This window comes from Anser anser, assembly GCF_964211835.1.
Source record: "Anser anser genome assembly, chromosome: 6".
NCBI lineage: Eukaryota > Metazoa > Chordata > Aves > Anseriformes > Anatidae > Anser > Anser anser.
Window position 1 is genome coordinate 19,758,736 of NC_139726.1, and position 22,401 is coordinate 19,781,136.

The 22,401-nt window shown below is 35.0% G+C and overlaps 1 protein-coding gene and 1 long non-coding RNA gene across 8 annotated transcripts in view; one reads left to right on the top strand and one right to left on the bottom strand.

Annotated features, from left to right (window-relative positions):
* Positions 1–5,339, bottom strand: part of LOC310901352 (sodium channel protein type 1 subunit alpha) — a 99,605-nt gene extending 94,266 nt beyond the window's left edge. For 5 of the 7 annotated variants that reach the window (XM_083840714.1, XM_083840711.1, XM_083840712.1 and 2 more), the window contains exon 1: positions 5,200–5,332. The gene's annotated coding sequence lies outside the window, so the exon portion shown is untranslated. Of the gene's footprint in view, positions 1–5,199 lie in introns of all 7 variants that reach the window. The other 2 variants (XM_083840713.1, XM_083840710.1) reach the window with 1 other exon arrangement.
* LOC310901395 overlaps positions 1–22,401 on the top strand; it is a 119,132-nt gene that overhangs the window by 16,940 nt on the left and 79,791 nt on the right. Inside the window, exon 5 of the long non-coding RNA XR_014585759.1 lies at positions 1,076–5,733. This is a non-coding gene — a long non-coding RNA (uncharacterized lncRNA). The remainder of the gene's footprint in view (positions 1–1,075; positions 5,734–22,401) is intronic.

Here is a 22,401-nt window from a genome sequence, read left to right on the forward strand (position 1 = left end):
GATGTCAAGAAATCATTGCTGATTCCAACTGATCATTCCCAAAAATCTTTTCATTCATGGAGGATATTTCTGGAAATGGTGAATTGCCAGATGCTTATAAATACAGATTTATCACTAGGTTAAAAGGCAGAATAGTTACACCTCAGCTTGGAATTTTAATACGAATTCCTCCAGTATTTGCTACAGTTTGGGCATATTTGACATTTTACAGGCATAGCTCCTGCAATATGCTCCATTTTGAAATAAGCTGAACACCAAAATGAAAAAAAATAAACTAGAATCTGGATAGCTTAAACAATAAATACAGCGTAGTAAAAGTCTTTTAGGTACACTTAGGTGTCTACAGGTTTAGTCCTGAACATAACACTGAACATATTAAGTTTCTCTCCAGCTTAATAATAATTTCAGTGTATCATGAAAGCATGCAGTTTACAGCAGTCCTAAAAAGGACCTTCTTTAAGTATCAGTAGAGGTGCAGAATAAGATGCTTAATAAAACCACTGACTTCAAGAAATCTTCAAATATCTTTAGCAAAATACTGAAGGCTTTTTTAGGTAGCATTTCCTTCAGCTCAGATTTCACTGGACACACTGCTATGACCAGGTGCTCAGGTTCAGCTCCACCAGTATTTGGTGTCAGGAAAATTAATGTTTGTGGTTGTCTTTAAAAGATCCTTTCATGGCTCCTTGAACCACAGCAAGTCATCTGATACAGGGTTTGAGAGAGTCCGAAGACTTTATCAACACAACAGCATCTTCCTTCTAACAGCTAAAGCGCTAAATCCCTTGATTGCTTATAATGTTTTAAACTTAAATGTTATACCACAATTGCAGAAAATAAACAAATGAAAAGTATAGATTTCTCAATCACATTAGCTGCTTCAACTCTAAGATAAAGTGAAAATTAATAAACATGATCTCCCTGCCCTCTCCCCCTCGAAATGCAACCTGCCCTTTTTACTGTCTGAACAAATAAGACATTACTGATAGCTAGTAAAATAAAACAATTTTCTAAACCAAGAAAGTCTATGATACTTGCATTTACTTTATAAACTTTTGATCACTTCTCCCTGCAGGTACTGTTACAATTTCTTCTGTTCTGAGTACAGTAGGAGCAATCACCTTAATGGACATGGGCTGAAGCGGCCACCCAACAGAACCAAAAGAGAGCGTGTACACAACCTGCAGAGCATGGACATGGTTGTCAGTCAAATTTCCATTACTTCAGCCTTGAGTTTGCAATCTTGCAGATTTCAGATTCTGCAGACCTGGTAACTTTGCTTTAATGCAGATTTGTGGTTTACATACCCTCCTACAAATTTCGACCAGTTCTACTCTTGGTTCTCCCTCAAATGTGCAAATATTAAAGAGAACTGGTGAAGAACAGCACAGTAAGGTTTTGGCTCAAGTGCCACAAACTGCCCAACCTTAGTGATCACCAGGCAATGGGGCATTCTGGTTTACTTCAGCAGATGAAAGGATTCATCTGGAAGTCCTTCTCTGGTTATCCTTTGCAGCACAGTTTTTTTTTTTTTCTTCCTCTCTGACAGGGACGTACGAAATCCAACTTAAAAGAATGTAGTTTTGTTTGAGACTATCCTATTTCAGCTTCTATGTTGCAACAATTACAGTTTTATTTTAACATAAATAAATCTTTAAAATTAACTTTTAAAAGCTTAGGTGTGCAACCATGGTGGTAAACCATGAAATCAACAAAGCAAAAGTGTGTTCTATATACATAGTTAATAAAGGGCTAAGAGCAATATTTTCTTTTTGAAATAACAATGTCTGAGGAACATTTTATTTGCCAATGCATTAAGAAATCTCCCTTGATTCTTCACAGTATTCACAGTAACTGTTTCTATTTCTGCGAATGATTTCTGCAAATTGCAGTGGATGTGGAAATTGGGTAATGGAGTAGTCCATCTAATATATAAAGAAAGAGCCATCTAAGATCCTCCATAGAGAAGCTGGTGAACAGGATGATCCAGGAGGCTTTTGTTTTCTAAACTATGTGAACACAATGTACTGCAGTCAGAAAAGCTATACATACAATCAAGAATATTGTCATGGAGAGCCAGGACCTGGAAAAATTACACAGATTATAGCAGTACTGAACAGAAGATTACTTCCAACTTATTTCAATGAAAACTGGGGAAATCCTCTTAATTAAAGACTAATAACTGCTTGCAAAAGTAAGAGAGCACATCTGCCAGCTGCTGAAAAGGTATCTTCAAAAGAGATAAACATAGTCCATTTCTATAGCAACTGATTTTTGTCACAATTGTAATGTTTTTCTCTACTAAATGCAAATAAAAGTTAGCACTTCTGGACAGTGAAATATCTGAATTTCTGAGAGTTCAAACTTACATGGAAGGCTTGTGAATTATAGTGTTACAGACTTAAATTTAGATGTTACATCAGATAAATGCAGTTTGCAGTCTTTCTTTTTCAAATTAGCACTAATGGCATATATTTGTCATCACAACATATATATATATATATCAACTACTCAAAGTGGGCAGAAATCATGTGAGATATAAATTTATTTATAGAAACTAATAGTCTAATTTGCTTATGTGGTGGATCATAAAAAAAAAGTGGTATTCCCATTGTTTATGCTAAACACATTTTTCTAAAATACTTCAATTTACACTTCCGTATTGTTTCCATGCTCCTCAGTTTAAATGGCATTTCCATGACTATGAAGGAAGTACAGTCCCTTGTAGATCAGAAAACACTGGTACTGTGAGGAAAAGTGGAGAGAAAAGTTTGTGAGAAACTCAAGCTGTATATTGTCATGCGCAGGAATATGCAAGCTATCAAAAGCAAGCTACTGATGTAGCCATGGATTGGGCAATACCATGAAACCACAGGAAAATACCAGGAGGAGGCAGTGACCACTAATGGTCCATATCCTGTATAATAGTGGGTTCATAACATATCATACAGATCAGATTCAATTTTTCAGCCATAAAGTGATATACCAGAATATATTATACGTAAGTACACACAGGAAACACCATTTTCTTAGTATCCCAGTTCCAGCATCTGAAGCTTTGTGTGCTGAGAGACACTTTGCCTGTCCTGCTATGAACTACTGTGCAAAAAATAATAACAACATTTCCAGAAAAACACCATACATTTAAAGATAATGTTTTGTGGTTTTTTTTGTTTGTTTTAAATAGATTCTTTAAACAAGTAAGAAAAAGCTCCCACTCTTGAAACAGAACAATGTACTAAAATACAATAGAAAACTATTTTAGAACACTTCAGGCAGCAAGAAACAAAGAATGTGAAGTACATCATTACAATAATGAATGGTGCCTACCGGTTTTGTTCTAAGCTCCTATACTATACTTTTGAGTTTGTTTACAAGACATACTTCTGTATTCTGAACTATAAAATGTTGTCTATAAAATATTATATGGTGTAATATATTGCATTGCAATAGAGGTGATTTCAAAATACCAAAAGCATATCATATTTTCTTGAACATAACTTCTCGCTGAGAGTAGTTTATAAAGGCACTGGCCTGGTGTTTCTACTAAATCACAAAATAGATCTACCTAACTGTTACTAAAAAAAAAAAATAAATTAAAAAGTGATTAAGTAACTGATGAAGAGAAAAATGACTGCTTGGCAGTTCTTTTCCAGAGAAAGAAAGCTTTTAAATATGATTAGCAAATGATTAAAAATAAAATAAAATATTATTTTTTAATAATTAAATAAAACTTACTTACAAACAAGTGTTAAAATTGAATTCTATCAGTTATTTCTAGAACAGTGTGAAGAACCACTTTTTTTTGGGGGGGGGGGCGGAGGTTAGAGTGAGTGGGACAACATGGCATATTTAAATTAATTCCACTGTTCCCATTGAAATCTTATATTCATATAATCTTATATTAATATTCAACCTTATTTCAATTTAAGAAAGAGACCTTGGTATTTATTCCTAGAATGAAAAAGTACCTATTAGACATGAAAATTCTGTAAATGCCATATAGTCAATAGAAAATAATTTTGTATTTTTTTTTATTTTCTGTTTTGACAGCCATTAACATAATAAATGAAATCTTGTTAGCAAACTGTTAATATAACTGATTGATACACATACTGACTAAACTTCATCTCAGGTAATTTTATTATTTCCCTATATTTTGGAATTCCTTAATGTGTCTTACATTTGTAGAGTTTAATTTTTACAAGGTCCCAACTGCCACGAAGAAGCCTCTGCAGTACTAGGGGAGGAAAAAAGTTGCTGTCCAAGGTACTGTACAAAACCATGAATTTTCTAATTACTCTTTCAAATACATCAAAAATATTTTTGAATGTATTTGATTCTAAGTGTCCTTAGCAAGCAAGCTATCCTTGTTGAAATTCCCTACATAATACTGCAGTATCAGTGCTATGCTGTTACTTTCCAGGGCCTCTTCTGCTGCATTCCAGTATAATCACACGTTCCAGCACCCGACAATGCTCTGTATGTATAATCCGTCTGAAAAAAATCTATCTTTCACTACAGACTAGTATTCAACTACATGTAAATATATATAGATCTTTGAATTCTATATGGTACATGTAAAAAAGCTACCCTCTAACATAAATCTAGCTAACATACTATTCTGGCATTCTGCAGAGCAGTCACTTGATGTAATTTTATCTGCAGTATTTGTCTTATGCATTTCAGAAGCATATAGGTTCATGCATTAATGCAGTAAATAGGAAATAGAATCCTGGATTTAACTGCTACATTCAAAAATAACCAAAGAGTGCAAGAAATTTTAATGCATTTTTTTCCATTTTGTTTAATAAAAAGCATATTTTTATTTTAAAGTGTAAAACAATGCAATAGCCAAGAACTGCAGTAAAGCTCTCAGAGCTAATAGCTATATCCAATAATGGTTCCAAACACCACCTTTAAGCAAATGGCTTTCATTCACTGCTTAATCAGTGAAATCAACAATAATCCCCATATGGCTAGAAAAGATGTTTGTTAAACAAACCCAATTTATGATTTATTTATTTGTAAATTTTCTTAAAGCTGAGATGCTTAGAAGAGCTACTACTCTGATAATTCAATCATGCTGACAGAGCTGGTTTCACCTAACAAATTCTCTCTGCAATTCACAGCATGGCTGACAGCTATCTGCATAGAAAAATAGCACAGTAACCATTTAAATCATGCAAAAACATTTACCCAAGAAGATGTAGCAAAGATCAGGATCCAGTTTCCAGACCCCATGAAGCATGAAGCTGAGAGAGCAATCCACTAGCTTGCTCGGGCCAGCAGTGTCTCTCCTACACTTGACCTAGACTGCCTTACATAATGAGGAATCAGTGCTGTATCCTGTGTGGAGGAGCAAGCTGAATGTCATCACTGGCAGAAGTAGGGAGAACTGGCAGCAGGCAGGCTGGTAGTTAGCATGGAGATCACGAAGTCTGCTTTCCCCGAGTGCTCTGGAAGAAAACACAAGAAGAGCTCAGAAATGCTGGTGTCATTCCTCCCCTGGAATGAATGACCGGAAGGACTGAGGGTGTTACAAACGTGAGGCAGAGAGCAAGTGCAAAAGCTGCATCTGTACTTACTATCAAGGTAGCAGAGCTCCTTTCACACTGTCTACAGGACTGCATAGCTACAGCTAATAAGAGAGCAACAGCAAGGAAAAATAAGAAAGGAGAGAGGAGAGACAGACTGCTGCTGCATACATTTGTCTGTATATTACTCATTGTGGTGAGTAAAAGAAAAGCATTGTTATAAGATAAAGTACTAGGATAAATTTCCAATGGGAAGTGCTGTTCCCTTACATAAATCTTACTGCATGCAAGTAAGTTGTTTCTGGGGAAACAGCCATTTGATATCTGTTTCACCTGGTGTTACAGAGGTTAAACTGCTTACTCTATAGAGATTTTGATATGTTCAAGAAAATGATGGGTAAGATACATTCCTGATTATGAAGATGTTTACAGTTATTTTATATATTTTCCAGGGAGAAGTCCTGGGATATTTTCTAGTTTATTATTGTTTGAAACATATTAATACTTCCTCTGTGGTGGGCACAAGAGGAGAAAAAAGTATCCAGGCTTAGCCAGCAGTTAGAAACTTACACAACCTTGTTGTTTAGAAAAAGCAGCTTTATATTAATGAAAATCATTGCTTATAACTTGTATTTCATATTTTATTTGAATATCTTAGTAGTAAGTAAAGAGCCTTAAACACTAATAATGCATATACAAATTATTGTTGAATGAATAGTTTTAGTGGTAGAGTTTGTCCTCATAAAAGAGGGAAAGGTTTCACTAGGATAGTACATCTTATGTTTTCTAGTTATATTTGAAACAGTTTTATTAGGCATGATCAAAAGTAATTGCAACTGGATGCAAATTTTTAAAATCACAGATCAGTATGGTGTTGACAACAAATATATCACCTGCAGAATAAAAGAAAGTATGACTTAATAATACTTAATGCCATTTTATGAAAGTACTTTCCATGAAACAGTATTTATGAAAGCAAATTTGATGCGCCTTCTTTTTTAAAGTAGATGTGATTGGGGTGAATGGATTAAATAATGGACATAATTTTCCATACAGCTCTGAAACTTGCTATGGGCTTCATTAAATGCTGGAGAAAGGAACTCAGCAACAACATTGTGGCAACATCAAAAGACAGATTGCTGAACTCAGCAAAAGTTGTAATATCACAAAGCACCCATACAAAATTATTCCTGCCTGAAAATTATAAGATTGGGAACACTGGCTGGAATTTACAGAAGTTAGTTTAGGTACAGGGACTATTACACACAGTTATGCCATTAGCAGGGTAAACACATGATTTCATCTGAAATGGGAAAAGCAAGGTGAAGGTGAAAGGAATAAAAAAAAAACAATTAAAAAAGATCTATTTTAATTATAATTTCTCTTTTCTAAATAAGCATACTATGGGCTTTTCCACCAAATGTGATCAAGTTAAACTTTTTTTTTATTGACATATATCTTTCATTAGTCCATTGTGGAATATGATTTTCTCTGCTTTCTTGAGAATGTCAAAAAAAAAAAAAAAAAGGAAGATCAGTAAAGATAGATCACTAATAACTCAATATACTAACTGTGCAGCTAAATTATTATTTGGAAACAAACAAAAAGAAAAGCAAGGGACATATCATTTCAGAGTGATTTTTTAAACAATCGTTCTATTTGAAATCAGTAACTTTTTATCTAACCACATCAGCAAATAATATCAAAAATACTTTGGTGCATTTATTCTTTCATGCATTAGTATTGACTTCTGAGGGTTACCTATTAAAACCTTTTATAAATTCAAAAGCCTTTACTTTTAGTGTTGCATTTGTTAAAAAAAGAGTGCTAGAAAAACAAGAAAACTGTTTACACATTGGGCCCAGGTTAATCAAGAGATCAAAATATCAAGACCTGTATTAGGCTATGGGAACATACAATGAGGGCTTTCTTGAAGTGCAAAAGCTTGGTGATTCTGTTGATCATGGCACTCAGAACTAAAAAGCAGCCACACTACTCTACAAAAGACAGCTCAGATGCCTCCACAGCCATGGCATAGTTAAGATATCAACCCAGTAATCTGCCTACAGAAAATCAAAAGTTGACTGCATCAGGTAGAAAAAGAAATAAATTTTATGGAATAAATTATAGGTAAACAAACCCAAAGCACAGGACTTGAACAGAAAATGCTATCATGCTATCTGAATGAACAGACTAGCAAACTTGACTGTCAGCATTACAAAAACAATACGCAGTTTGTTTGATGTTCCAGTTTAAGCAAATATCTGTTAGACAAGTTTGATACAGCTGATTCCATCTCTGGCAAAATGATGTACTAGATAAAGCTTTTCCAGACTTATTTTCTATGATCTTGCCTACAACCTATATATCTAATTGCAGAACAATTACTTAGCTTCATCATACTTCTTCATAACAAGGATAAGTAAAATACATAGTAATCACTTGTAAACATTAAATTATTATCATTCAGAATATACCTTCAACCCATAGTTTCTGTCTGGAGTGTAAAAATCATTTACCTCACTCAGGATTTAGCTAAGTTGTTCTGCTATCGGGCTACAAAACTTCCTGCTTTATGATAGTTCTTACAAGCATTTTTGCTCTGGATTAACTTGGCCTGATCTTCTGCTGGCAAGTCAAGAATATCTTAATACAAATTGATAAAATAACTGCTTTCATATAGGGCTATTAATGAACAACTGTTTCTGAGCCAGCTGCACTGATGATGTGAGTGGTAGAGTGTAATGCTTGACAGCGGCAAGAAAATAAGTCTTTTTTATCAGTCTCCAAACTGCATTATTCTAGTGTCCCAGTAGCAGAAAGATTTCTGTCAAAGTAAATAAGAACAGTTTAAAAGGAAAAAAAATATTTTTTAAATTGTATTCTGCAAAAGGATACAAATGATTGTAGGACACAATGGTTAGACTGGAAAAGAATGGATTAGATTGCCTATCACGCAAGAGCAGAGATAAAAATATAAATAAATGTTTGAGAGTTTAACATGTGAGTACTAAGTACAAAACAATCTCGACTGTTCAGCTATAACACGTCTTAAAAAGATACTGCTAGTATCACAGAATACTGTAAGCTTACGAAACAAATTCAGGAATTTTCCTTTCATGTAAAATTTGTCAGAAGTTACAATGCTCATCTCTAACATTATCCTTACTGGCTGAGTTTACTTCAACAGGGTTCTATTCCATGCTGAAATGAGGGAAGCAGTATCTCACAGACATTATTCCTGCCAACAACCTTGAGTAAACAGGATGATTTTTTTTTAGACACCTTGCTTTTAAGATGCTTGGTGCATAAATAAATCATTACTTGAGGTTTGCTCATACTAAGATAGATTCCCTTTGGGATTTGGTAAAACATTAAAATGCTCCAGTAACACTGACTGGAGAGACTTCTACAATATCTTGAGGTGCAGTTTTTTGGTTCTCCACCACCACCTCTATCCTTCACTGACCTTGCTTTCTTTTCTCAAAATAATTTCTCCCTTGTGTTTCTGAACAACTTTCACAAGTGATTCAAGCTGAAATGTGTAAACAGTGGATCACAGTTTTCAAAAAACCCAATACCATAATGAAACTGTGTATTTAGACCTGATCTCGTGTACACTTATCAATAGACTGTTTTTTCCGTATACAATGAGTCCATTATCCCAGTCTCTCTGATAACATTGGACATTTTAATGTATGTGCTACTTCAGTTAGAAAAAAACAATAAATGCACTTCTCCTTTTTTTGAACTAGGTCGCAAAAGCTTTTAATTTGTTTCTTTGAATAGTACCTAACAGGTCAAGACCATTAAACAGCATGCTAAATCTACTTTGCATATACTTTTTTATGATTTGATCCAGTCATATCACAATAACGATCATTGGCAGTCTAGTCAAAAAGGAAGTTTCTTTTCCTTTACCTGACTAAAATTCGTGGAGTGTCTGACTAGAACCAATATCTGAATAGGCAGAAGTACAATTCTAAATATTATTCTTGAATAATATTTACTTACCATTCTTGAAACTATATTACAAAGTATTTTAAAAAGTACTAATATTTCCAGACATATTAACTTCTATGTTTTAAATATGAAATGTGTCAATGTTTTCAAGTCTCCTTTCTGGACTATTCTGTTTGTTTAGTATTCTACATATTTACAAAAAGATCCCTGATTTTCCTCCAAATGCTTGAGTATTCTGGCATTGATTGGTGAAAACTGAATCCCCATATTCAGTGCAAATTCTTCAAATAGGTATCACCAATAATATAATTTTCTACATACATGCAGTTTCAGATATTTAACATTATATGTAATCCTAAAATATAACTGAATAAAATATAAACCAAATAATAATTTAAAAAAAAGTTCTAAAATTCAGTTCTGTTAACATTGAGTAGGTCAAGGTGACAGTAATCTTAATGGTCACACATTGTTCTTTGACTTCTCTTTGGCATCTTTTCCTCTGCAAATAAAACTAGGTATGATAGCCTTTTAAATTTCTTTCCCACATTTTGGTAAGATTTATAGGGCTGCTTATTATACCCCTGAAAGTATATATACACTGATTTCCAATGCCACTGTTTTTGTACTTAATTCACAAAAAAAAAAAAAAACTCTGCTGTTTTGCATATTTTGTTATGTTTTGTTTATTTTGTTTTGTTTTCTAATAAAACTCCCTAAACTAGTCCCTGTGAGCTGAATAGTAAGTAATAATACATGTGTCGTTTTGGAGACTAAAAGTTGTAAGTCATCCACAAAAAACTTTTTTTATAAATTGTAGCATTGGTACTTTGAACTCCAAGCCGAGTTGGTGCCTAAGAACAATGTCAAGCAAATCAAATTTGTGGTTCAGCATAATAAATGTAACATTAGCACAAATAGCAATAAGGCTTTTTTTTTTTTTCAGAAAACATCCTAAATAGCCCTCAGCATGCATCATTTGTGATATTGATTCAGCACAGACACAGAACTGCCCAACACAAAATCTTGAAAGACCTACTACATGAACTGGTTCACAAGACTGGTCATACCCTCTAGCAACATGCAAACTACAAAAGACACAGAAAGATCAATGTCATTCTGAATCCAAGTAGCTTATTTTTCAAGTTCTTCAGCTGACATGGAACCTAGGCCTGTCAAGCAAACTATATTTAGGCCTGTGTTAGGTTTTAATCTCTTTTCAGTTCTTAGAAATACTTATAGTTCTAGAAAAAAAGAGTAGAATTCATATCTGGTTCTTTATAGAAAAGTGATACTTTTTGTGTTCTACTTTGCCTGAGATTTTAGAAATCTGCTTATTAACTGTAGTTAATAAGCTAGAAAAGGTGTGGGTGACTAGTCACGTGCTTTCAAAATATGTATATGTTCCCCACTAAAGAAGATGTTCCTACTCCTGGATTCTGTTCCTCCTATATCCATCATTTGGATGCTTCCAGTAGATGACAGATTCTCTTTGATTTCTTTCTTTTAATCCCAGGAGACTGATAGTTAATTGAACATAGCTCAATCTATAAGAGCTCAAAATTGCCTTAAAAAGCCTGTGTCTCTGGCATCTGCAGCTATTTTCAATAGAGGACTTACTGAGCAGTAATCAGAGCTTTTCAGGATATATATTCCACATCCAAACTTTGGACATGCAAACTATGGTTACTGTTCAGCCGTTTTATCCAGCGGATTAAATGCAGATGATGTACAGGTCTCTAGGTCAGATCACGACTCTGTCTTTAGTTCTTCTCCATCAACCCAGAGAAAAAGACTAGTAAGAATGAGACAAGTCTTTCAGGTCAATACCTTTTGCCTAAACATGAAACCTGCTTCCATACCTAGAGATAGTGATCCAACATGCCAGATATTCCAAATCTTCTTTGTAAGTCGTGAGAAGGCCTTCCAGAGCAGGAGGATTTAGGGTGCTGTTAGTTATACCCTGCAAAGCCCAGGTTCTGAGGTCAGTCCTTGGCTGACCTATATGCATCGTATTATTTATTTATATAGCAAGATATTTCCTTGACAACACTCTTTATAGAGTCAGGCTTGTGTACACATTTCACTTACAGCTTAAATGGCCACGTCTTGTGCTTACGAGCACTACGTATAAGCTTTAAGAAGGATTTCAACTCTGTTTAATCTAAAGAAAATTCAGTAACTCCTATAATGCCTTCTTTTTTAAACCTGTGTTACCTGAATAATACCTCTATTTAAGTAAATGCTGAACTAATAACAACATAATAATTGTTAAATCATCAATAGTATTTTGAATCTTACAGGACAAAGAGTCATATAACTGTGTTATTTTTGGACAGATAAATTATTTTGCTTATCTTGCTCATCTTTTTGACACAGCTGTCTCTTTTTCATTCCCTCTTGTTTAAAAGTAAACTGAATGTCCTTGTGAGCCACTGTTTGGTTTGCTGTCAGGCAGACTAAAAATAAAATTAACAACAAATTGACCAAAGCAGTACATAAATAGCTGTGTGTTTTAACAATATTAGAATTTTATGTTTGTCTCTTTTGGATTGATTCAACACTCCCTCAAACAATGAGATCTCACAAAAATCTTTTGCAGAAATTCCCCTTTCCTCAGCCACTTCCTACTGAGTGGCTCTTCAAGATTCAGCTATCGCTATACTCAAACCACTAACTGGAGGTCAGCGAGGGAAAATACTTTTCCTATTTTTTCCAGATCACCTCATCTGAATTCAGCAATTTCTATTATTTATGACACTTTAATAAAACAAAATTCTTTATTGCATATTTAGTTCTTCAACTTTTTTTTTTTTAATTTTTATTGGAACCTGTGGTAACGTGACCTTGAGAAAACAAGTTTCTCCTCTTCATCCTCCACACTGCAGTACTAGGATGCCTCTTACAGCCTTGTCAGAGACCATGTTCCTCCTGAAAATCAGTATCTCAATTTACATCAGTTTTGAGTCGTTTTCTCCCAAAACACAAATTTTGGTCTCCTTGTGTCTAAAGGTGGAAGTAAAGCAATGCAAACCTATCTGCTCTCTTACCTCAGAAGAACTGACTGAAGCCAGCTAAAAGCTCCAAGTCTAAATGGAGTCACTTGGGAAGGAGATTGAGCTCTCTCCCACAAGAGATGCGATGATTCCTGTGGTATACTTAAATAGAAAAGTTAATAGAACTCTCTGCCTATAACCACAGCTCTGTGGTCTCAAACCTTCCTCCAGGATTTCTATTTTGATTTACCGTCTTTCTGGAAACAGTGGGTTTCCCACTAAATTTTCTGCAAACCTCCTCCAATACTCAGAGACCAGGATCAAGCCTTTTTTTTTTTTGCCACCCCCCCCCCCCCCCCCCCCCCCCCTTTAACATAGGACTTCCGTGAGGATGCTAACTATGCAGTAGCTGCTTGCCTAAGCAGGGTTACTCTGATACTGGTTGTAAGGGTCTATAGACGTTTTCCTTCTCCCCTCTCCTTGTGTCACTCAATCTGCAAGAGTAGAGTAAGCCCAGTCTGGAACTGGAACAATGTGTTTAAATCTGCCATTACCAAGAGATAATCTTAAGTATTTTCAATAGGAACATAGAAATTAATGCTAATTCCTCATGATTTCACTCACTTTCAGCTACTTTCAGATAGTTAAATTATTTTAAGCAAAATAAAAGGTGGAAAATATAAAAGCAGCATTGTTTCATAGAACTGCAGTCCTCACAGGCTAGAATGCTTAGTCTGAGCTTCACTCCACTAGATTTAGCCCAGTTACTCCTCTACTGAAACCATGGATTTATTTCTTTTGACTGAAATCAGGAGGAGATGAAATAACTGGGTGACACGGTACAGAGTAGAAGCAAAAGAAATGTTGCCAGTGCCTCCAAGGGCAAGTGATTGCTAGGTGAAAGGCATCAAGATGTCCTGTGCTGCAGGATAGGATGGAAAATGCCCTTGAAAACTTTTATCTGCTGAGCTGCAGCCCCAAGCCTGACAATCACTTTAAAGCTGATTTCATGAGCAAGGTACAGCTGGCTAATTCCCACTATTCCTTCAGACTACATGTGCATTCCAAAAACTAAAACCCAGTGGCAAATTTATATTGCCTCAAAGGAATTCAGAACAAAAGGAATAAATAGAATACAGCTGACTAATCTGAGCATCAGGGAGAAGTTCTTTTATGACCTCTAAGGGACACAATTTGATTACAGTCATCTTAAAACAGAACTGTCCATATTAGTCGTAAGAAAATATTCTTTTAAGTTGAAATGAATAGAAAAATTGCTAAGCTAACAAATTTCGAAGTGGAACTGAACAGCCTAAACCTTGTTTGCTTTGAATGTGAATTAAAAGGCCCAGATCAGTGGTATATCCTTTTGTGTTAAGCTGTTCCAAAATTTATTTACAATAAATTGCATTTTACAAGGTGAATTTATCTACTATGAACTGCTGGTTGTTATGTTATATTACTTCGTTGACAGACATGCTGAGAAGTCCCAGCATAATATATTCTCCAGCAGTCATATGGGCTTTTTAATTTTCTCTTCAGCAAATTCATAATTTTAATTCCTTAATCCTGGATAAATCTCATTGCCAGTACCTCAAAACATTTTTGTGGCTCCCCCATAAAATGTTAGAACTCCAAAATGTTTCTTGAACAAAATGCAGAATATTCTGAAGAGACCTGATGAGATGCCTGATACCATCCTCATGTCCCTGCTTCCACTCACTGTTTCCCATTCTGTTCATCACAGGATCACATCAGCCTTCTTTCCCAGACCATTTACTTTAAGGCCATTTTTGTCTTTTGAATATTTCATTTATTCTTTTTTTTTTTTTTCCATTTGAAAATGAAATTTTCTATTCTGTTTTCTGAAGTCCCAATTGTTGTATCTTACATTTGGCTATACACAAACGTAGTGGTTAACTTAAGTTGTTAAAGCAGACTACCCAGCTTGCTCTGAAATAGCAACCTTGTTGACCTTGTTCTTTTTTCATGTCATCTATAAACTTTACCACTAAAAACATTACAGCATTGTTTATATAACTGACAAAAGTACTAAATAAACCAAATCAAGAACTTATTCATAGGGGGATCCTTCTTAGACATACCACTTAATTACATCTCCTCATTACTAATATTTAAAATTTATCAGTCCAGGCTTAGCCCACCTAATATATTCTCTATTATTTTCAAATAAAGTAAGTGCTTTACAAGGTAATACTTAGAGCCTTAAAACAACAACAACAACTATGCTTCTACATTTTCCTGTTTAAACAGATCTATGATCTAGTCAAAAAAGAATAATTTGACAAGATTTATCTTTATGCTGATTACTGTAGTTACAGCTTTAGCCTCTAAACATTTTTTCTTGCTCAAGTCCAAAATGCTTCAGTATTTTACCTAGAATTGACATGCATGTAACTGATCAATAGTTCTTTCAAATGTGATTTTTAAAGTTTATAAATTTGGAGTAAGATCGGTGGTCCTCCATTGGCAGTTCCAAATGTCACAATTTCTGAGGCTTGCTATAATTAATGAATAATACTATTGTTCTTCAAGCCTTCAGTGCTTAATCTTCTTTATTTCAGCTTTTGATATACAGTCATAAAATGGAGTCCATACCTGATATGTCAACATTCAGCATCCAGAATACCAAAGATAAAATTATTTACTATTGCTCTCCTTTTCTTCTCATTTGGTTAAGGATGTGTTGCTTAACTGTATTCTGCTATTCCGGTAAAATGTAATCTGCCCTTAACATTCACAATGATTACTGTTAGTGTACATTTACTTTTGAACCACACTGAAAATCCTCACAAATGTCTTTGGGAATCACAGACTTTATTTTTGGTATCATTTGGGCATATATTTATAGAGGAAACCTTCTGTGAGTCACATGAGTGCCTGTGCTCACTGCATGCCACCCCAGTAGGAACAGCATAACTGCCTTAAGTGAAACATGACAGTTTCTTAAAATGTCAATAGTAGGAAAGCATTTTCTGTATTTTTAGCAATCTTTTAATTGAGATTTGAAAATGAAAACAAGGAGAAGCAGCAGGCCTATGCAAGTCAGAAATGACTGAGATGTGACTCCTGACTTTGGAGCTGAAGGATCCTCTACTCTCCAAATTGTATTAATGATTCTGTTAATGTTTCAAATCTTTTAAAATTTTAATTGCAAAGATTTTTTTTGAATGGAAAAGTTCTCTTCTGGTCTTACTTTGGTAAAAACTATGCAAATATATTGTTCTGGTCCTATTATAAACCCTTGAAAGCTAATGTTCTGGACATTGCCATCATAAGCAGCAGATGAAGTGTCTGAAAGAAAATTCATTTTTGTGATTTGCTTTTCAGTGCAATAAAATTATAATTGGAATGAGGGGTTGGTTGGTTGGTTTTGGTGCCTCCCAGGAGATGCAGAACAGCAGCATTTTTTGAATCTCTTAACATCCAAAACACAACCAGAGGGCGCCACAAAAACGCGTGAAACTCGTGAAACAACTCAAGAGCAGTATAAAAGGTGGTCTTTCCTAAATGGCATCACACTGAAAAGTACAGTTCCAGCTATTTAGGATGCATTGGTAATGCTTTCATTAATTCAAATGCCTGTCTACCTTGCTTTTCATACTTTATATCCAACAGAATCCTGAAGTCCCAGAATCACGATTTTCCTTGACTAGGAAGAGTCACTAGAATACATTAAGCTTATGGAACATTTCCAAGATTCCTTCAGCATTTTCCCCAGAATATATCTTTCCTATTTCCAAATATCTTTGCAGTCTAACTGCTATGAATATATCAGTATTAGGGAAAGATTGCTCACACAATCTCGGGATAAATGGAGAATAGAGCATTTTCTGCATTTTTTGTGGTGATGAGAATTCATTGTTTATATAGGTTGAGATTTCTTGCCTGCAGAGACAAAGAGCTCTGCATAGCTATTGCAGTCCAAGAGCTATTGATCTTAGCTTCTTATTGAAAAGAAACAACGGGGAGTTGAAATAAATATAGACATATAATGTGACAGTCTCCCAAAGGATCTTAAGCTTGTAATAACAAGAAAAATAATTACTAAAGCTGACTTAGATAATTTTTGACCAAAATCCTGCAAGTAAACTGTAGAACAAATGATTAATTTTGTGAAAGAAAACTAATGATTTTAAAAAAAGATAATAAAACCTTTCATCTAGAACATGATCTTGCTCATTGAAACACTTTCAGGTGGGGAGAATTAGTTTTCCTCCCTAAATAATAAAAATAAAAAATAAAATAGAATAAATAGCTGAATAAAATGCAATATATAATACAGTAGAAAAATATGATTTTGTTTTTATTAATATCTAAATCTTAGAGTTTTATTGGTTTTGGTAAACTAAAATTCCTGAGCTTATTATTGGAAAAAAAACGCATAAAACTATGTATGACTTTTTCCTCTATTGCTGTGGCTCAGTTTTCATCTGTGGTTCAAAGTTTTTGCTACTGAAATGTTAAATGCTTCTTAAGGAATTCCTAGTATGCACCCATGTGAAGCTGCCTACTTCACTGCTTTTACTGCTGAAATTAGATTGCATTTACATCCTAAAATATAAAGTGATTGCAAACATTATTTTTATATTATGGTGTGTTTTGTTTTGTTTTAAAATTTGGCAGAGAAAGCAAAATGAAATATGCTTCTTTGCTTACATTAACAATTCTTTTAACCAGAAGAAATGGACACCTACCACAAGCAGAAATTTCAAACTGGAGAAATTATACTTAAAAAAAAAAAAGCCAACCATAAAACAAACAAAAAACCCAAGGCATTATCAAATAATATTTTCAAAGCCTATATATATACATACACACACACACACACACACATATATATATATATAATGTGACAGGTATTGCATCTAGACAGGTATTTCTCTGTTGTGTATGCCTACATGTTGTAGTTCAGGCTTGCAATGCCTGTTTTCCCTGCAGATGCTGTAAGGTAGAAATACAGGAACAGAGGAAGCATTCCTACTACCTTATCTCTTGCTGCTTGTACCCAAATGATATGGAGATAAAACCAGTCTAAGCCATACCAGATAAGACAGTATAGGAGATAGGCTGGGAATGGGAACTTGTTTGATCATGAGAAATAAGAACTGATCAGAGACAGAAATTTTGTGCATGTGCGTGCTTCTGTACAGAAGAGTCTCTAATGGAAAGTATATATGCATGCTGTGCTGTTTTGCAATAACAACCTCTTATTTTTTCAAATGTGTCTAGTATCTAATATTTCTGTTTTCAGGAAGATTGAAGCATTGTATATCCCTCTAATTTGAAAATCCAAACAAATGAAGTTTCAGAAGATTTTAGCCTATCGTTACTTAAAATCTCAGTCAGCAAATACAAAGTAATTTGTTGGTAGAGCATCGTGCCCAAAGTTATTTTCTCCAACCATTGTGCAATATATATATCTGTGGAAATTAAAAAAAAAAAAAATGTTTGTTGGAACTAAGCCTGGGCCTAATTTTACATATTGTCACTAAAGAATTCAGAACTATTTTTGCCAGCATTCTGTAGCTGTTGATTGCCTTTCAGTGCTGTCTAAATGGTTAGAACTAAAGATTAATTCCCCTCGCTCTCCATTTATAGTGTTCAGATGCTATCCAGAATGCTTAATTTTAGAATTGACCACATAGTCAAGAGCTTCAAACACAAAGAATACTTTCAATTATCTGTGTTTGTGTCATTACATTGAAGCTGTCTTTAGTATTTAGTGTCTAAGTTAGTTTTGCTTGAATTTACTGATAAGTGTCTGAAATATTGATCCTCTACCTGTTATTTGCTTCTGTGGCCTGTTCTAATGCACTTTCAGAGTTCAGTTGGCCTTTTTCATCAGTTGATCACCTCCCATTAGCCACATTTTGAGAGAAGCTGTACTTGGGTCAGCTTGGTATTCCTCTCAGCCTGTTCTTTAAAACAAATATGAGTTTGTCAAGATCCCTTTGGGCCACACTTATTGCAAACTGTATGTTGATATTTGTGATGGTTTTAGATTATTTAGAATAGACTACTGATATTGAATACTGACTTGAATACTTCTATATGAAAGGTTCTTAATTTTATGGATGGGTTGTAATGCTAGTGAAGAGTGTCTGGTTGTATCCTAACCTAAAAAGTGATAGCAAGCTATCCCACCAGTTTTTCTGAATTCTTAGTACTTGTTTCCAGCTAAGGCTGGCACCTGCAGATCTTCTAGTTGAGAATTTCATGAGTGGATGGTGACGAGGTAACTCTGATTTAACAGAAACAAGCAGGTATCAACAGGGAAAAGATTCAGAACAGTCTATATAGAGTATCTGTTTAGCTAAAGCTTATTACCTGAAGATGCCTTAGGTTTCTTTATATTGAACAGGAAATTGAATAGCTCCAAACACCTACCACCCCTCTTAGAAGACAGTCTACCATTTTTGCAGGCAGTGCTCCTGTAGTCCTAATGAGCTCCAGGCACTAGCTTTGGTGGGCCAGCATTAAACAGCTGAGCCAGGAGTCCACTCACTCATCTATTCTGACCTGGTACTTTAACAGTCCTCCAGTCAGAAGCCCACAGACTAACTGCTTCCAATCCCCACTTTTTTTTTTTTTCCATTATAACTGCTCGTCCAATTAAAGCAACCAACTCATTCATAGACCAGCCTAATACAAGTAAAGCACACAGAATGCAGAAAATATTATAGAGATGCTTTATGTTTGTCATGATTGGATCACATTTTTTCTTCTACCTCTCCTTTTTTCCCAAATATTTTTATCTCTTTCTGTGCATGCTTCAGGTCACCCTTTTCCTTTCTCCTGTTATTTGTTTCCTTCCATTTTATCTTTTCATTTTAGTTACAAAATTCCCCCTCATTCACCCACACTTTAACATTTAGCACTTGGTTACTAGTTATGAAGCCTTCCAAAAACTGGTGACTATTTTTGGGACTCTGAAATAAATGGGACTGAACAAACATAACTGAAGGCACAAAATACCAAATGTGTCTTGTACTAATCCTTAATACAGAGGAGAATTTATAAAAAATAAAATCATATGCATTCTAATTACAAAATATGGTGTATATAGTGTACATACTTCCTTTTTTTTCAAGCAAATGCCACCTTTGCTTAACCTATTAATTAATTAATTTATTTATTTTTTATTCCCAGGAAAATCACAAAACCTTTTCCCTTATGGAGAAGGGAATACAGACTAGTCAGAGACTTTTCCAGTTAGTATCATGCCTTTCCTGCTATTCAGTATCTGATGACTCCGGCTTGTCTTCCCACCCAGAGGTTTGTTCTTTCTCTTCTGGGGGAGTTTAACATGTAATTTGATAGCTTTCAAAAATGGTTTCAAACCTCGAATAAGAAATGAGAGTAGCTGGGACCAATTGTTCAGAACAGTAAAACCTGTCACAATGCATATAGGCAAGTATGGTTTGATAGTTTTTTTTTTTTTCTCTGAACTGGGTAATCTGAAAGTCAGTAAAGCAATGTTATATAACCCGCCTTGAAGCCCATATTATCAGAGTTTTAGGGAACTTGAACAAAACACAAAGAAAACAGTATTTGTTGCACAGAAGAAGAATAAGTTGGTTTTGCTCATCTTCTAAAGTAAGCTGCTCAGGGCAGGGACTGTATCTTTCTACTTTTCACAGTATCAAGTGTGGTGGAAGCACTTAACAATTAATAATAAATAGTAAGTAAATGCAAAGCTTGTGAGAAGTGCCAGACTAACATCTCTGGAGAATTCTCCTGTCTATTTATATAGAGAACAGGCAGAGCAGCAATGCAGGCTTGTTTACATTGCCCCAAAAATCACTAATGCATTTCACATAGGGTGCTGAACAGCCATCAAATGGTAACTGCTCACAATCACTAAAATCCTAGAGAGATCTGGACTGCTGTCTTCATATTGTAAAGCAGAAACAGGGCTTGTATCTTATTATCAACCACCAGAATTAAGTAACCTCCTTTATTTATTTTCCATTGGAATGACACTACTCCAATAAATAAAGTTTTTTTAGTGGATAATTTTGGTGGTTAATAATAAAACCAAAAATACCGCAAAATTTTAAGATTAGAGGAACCACTATTTGCCAGACATCTGTTTGTGTACCATAATAAGTTTTCTTAATATATGAGCTAAAAGTAAGTTATTTGCATTTTAGCCCCACAATTTTTAATTAGGATGTCTTGCCATTTTCTGAAATGCTGAGACACAGTGTTATACTACAAGTGGTAGAGAACTGGCAACATTCTTAGGTAATATCTAATTATTCTTCTTGAATTTCCCATTAAAAATACTGGTACTAGATGCTTTATAAAGAGATCCTGAAAAAAGCAGAAGGCAACTTCATTCAGTGTTGTACTTACCAGTAATTCTTTGGGTGGTGGGCCTAGGGAACATGAGGAGTTTCTTCATGATGTGTACCGCATTCCACAGAAAAACAGGTTCTCCTCTGCATCAGTTACTTTGCAATTAGTTCAGCAGCAGCAAATCAGGCTTATCTCCGTTACACCTGCCAAAATCAAAGTCTCTCTGTATCCAAATAATGGAGAAGAAAAAAAAACACCACACCACACACACCAAAAAACAAACCAAACAAAACGAAACAAAAACCAGGGGTAGGAGGATAGCAGTCTGTAAAGGCACCCATCTGCTTTTGCTTTGAGAACAAATGGCACAGGGCTGGTATTGAGGCAGTAAATCACATCAATCTGACTGAAACAAACTCCTGCAGACCTACTCCCGCATGTGTGTATTCTGAAGGCTCTGGGTTCAGGCATGGTATAGCACAAATACTTTTAGGTCTAACTATGCCACCAGGTGTTTAAGGTACTTATCTAGACACCAAGGCTTTTAGGAAAAATCTTACACTGCTTGCTACCCTTCAGTAGCTGCCCTGTCCAAAGAACAGGTCCTTTTCTCTACCACAGTCTTTGGCTTTTAGGCTTTCTGAACCCTGCCTGGCTCTCTCACCATATGGCAGATAGAAATGAACTCCCCTAGAGTTGATTTGTTTTTTTAATTGTTGATAAAATAAAGCTCAAAGTACCTTCTGACTGCTTCGTTTATATACTGAGAGGTTAGCACCTGGCTTAAAAGTCATGCAACAAACACCACTGTAGTAATGACTTCACATGTGTCACCGGCCATCAGCCTGCAGTTTTTTCCTACTATTCTTGGCTATTCCACAGGTCACAATACATTAGCAATTCACTCGATGGCGCTTCAGTCCATCAATTTTAACCTAAAAAAAATAATAAAAATGCAATAAGCATATATCAAAAATTCAACTTGAAATAAATTCACAGACACTATTCTGTTTCTGTTGTGCTCCCTTGGTTCCCCAAAATATTGCCACAGTGAACAAAATTAGCATTTTTTTAAAGTTGAAATTCATTATTAGATCAGTTTACATTCTGCACTTGGAACAAAACCCACAAAAGCTAAAAAGTTAATACCATTCTCTGTTCCTACAAACATACGCAATAACACTAGCAGTTTTTTATTATTTATTACAATAACAGACACTTTTCTGAATCTGTATAGTGCAGAAGACATCTTTTTAGCCAGTTCGTGCCTCTGGATTTCATACTGTTCATTTTTGCTCAGAAGCCTCTAAGGAACCAGGAGTTTATTGAATTTCTCAATATTCCCTTAAAAGGCGTCAGCAAAATCACTGGGTTTCTGAGAGCTCCAACCACAAAAGGCTGCTGTCCTAACTACACCTGCAAACTACTGCAGAGCATGCTGGCTGCCTGCTTCAGAAGTTTAACCCCCTGCTTGGCAGACATGCTGCAGAATTATTCCACTCTCTCTCCGTTTTAGCCACCAAAGCCTTGATACATTTACTGATTATAGCATTGAAAATGAGTTGTTTTTTTTTTTCTTT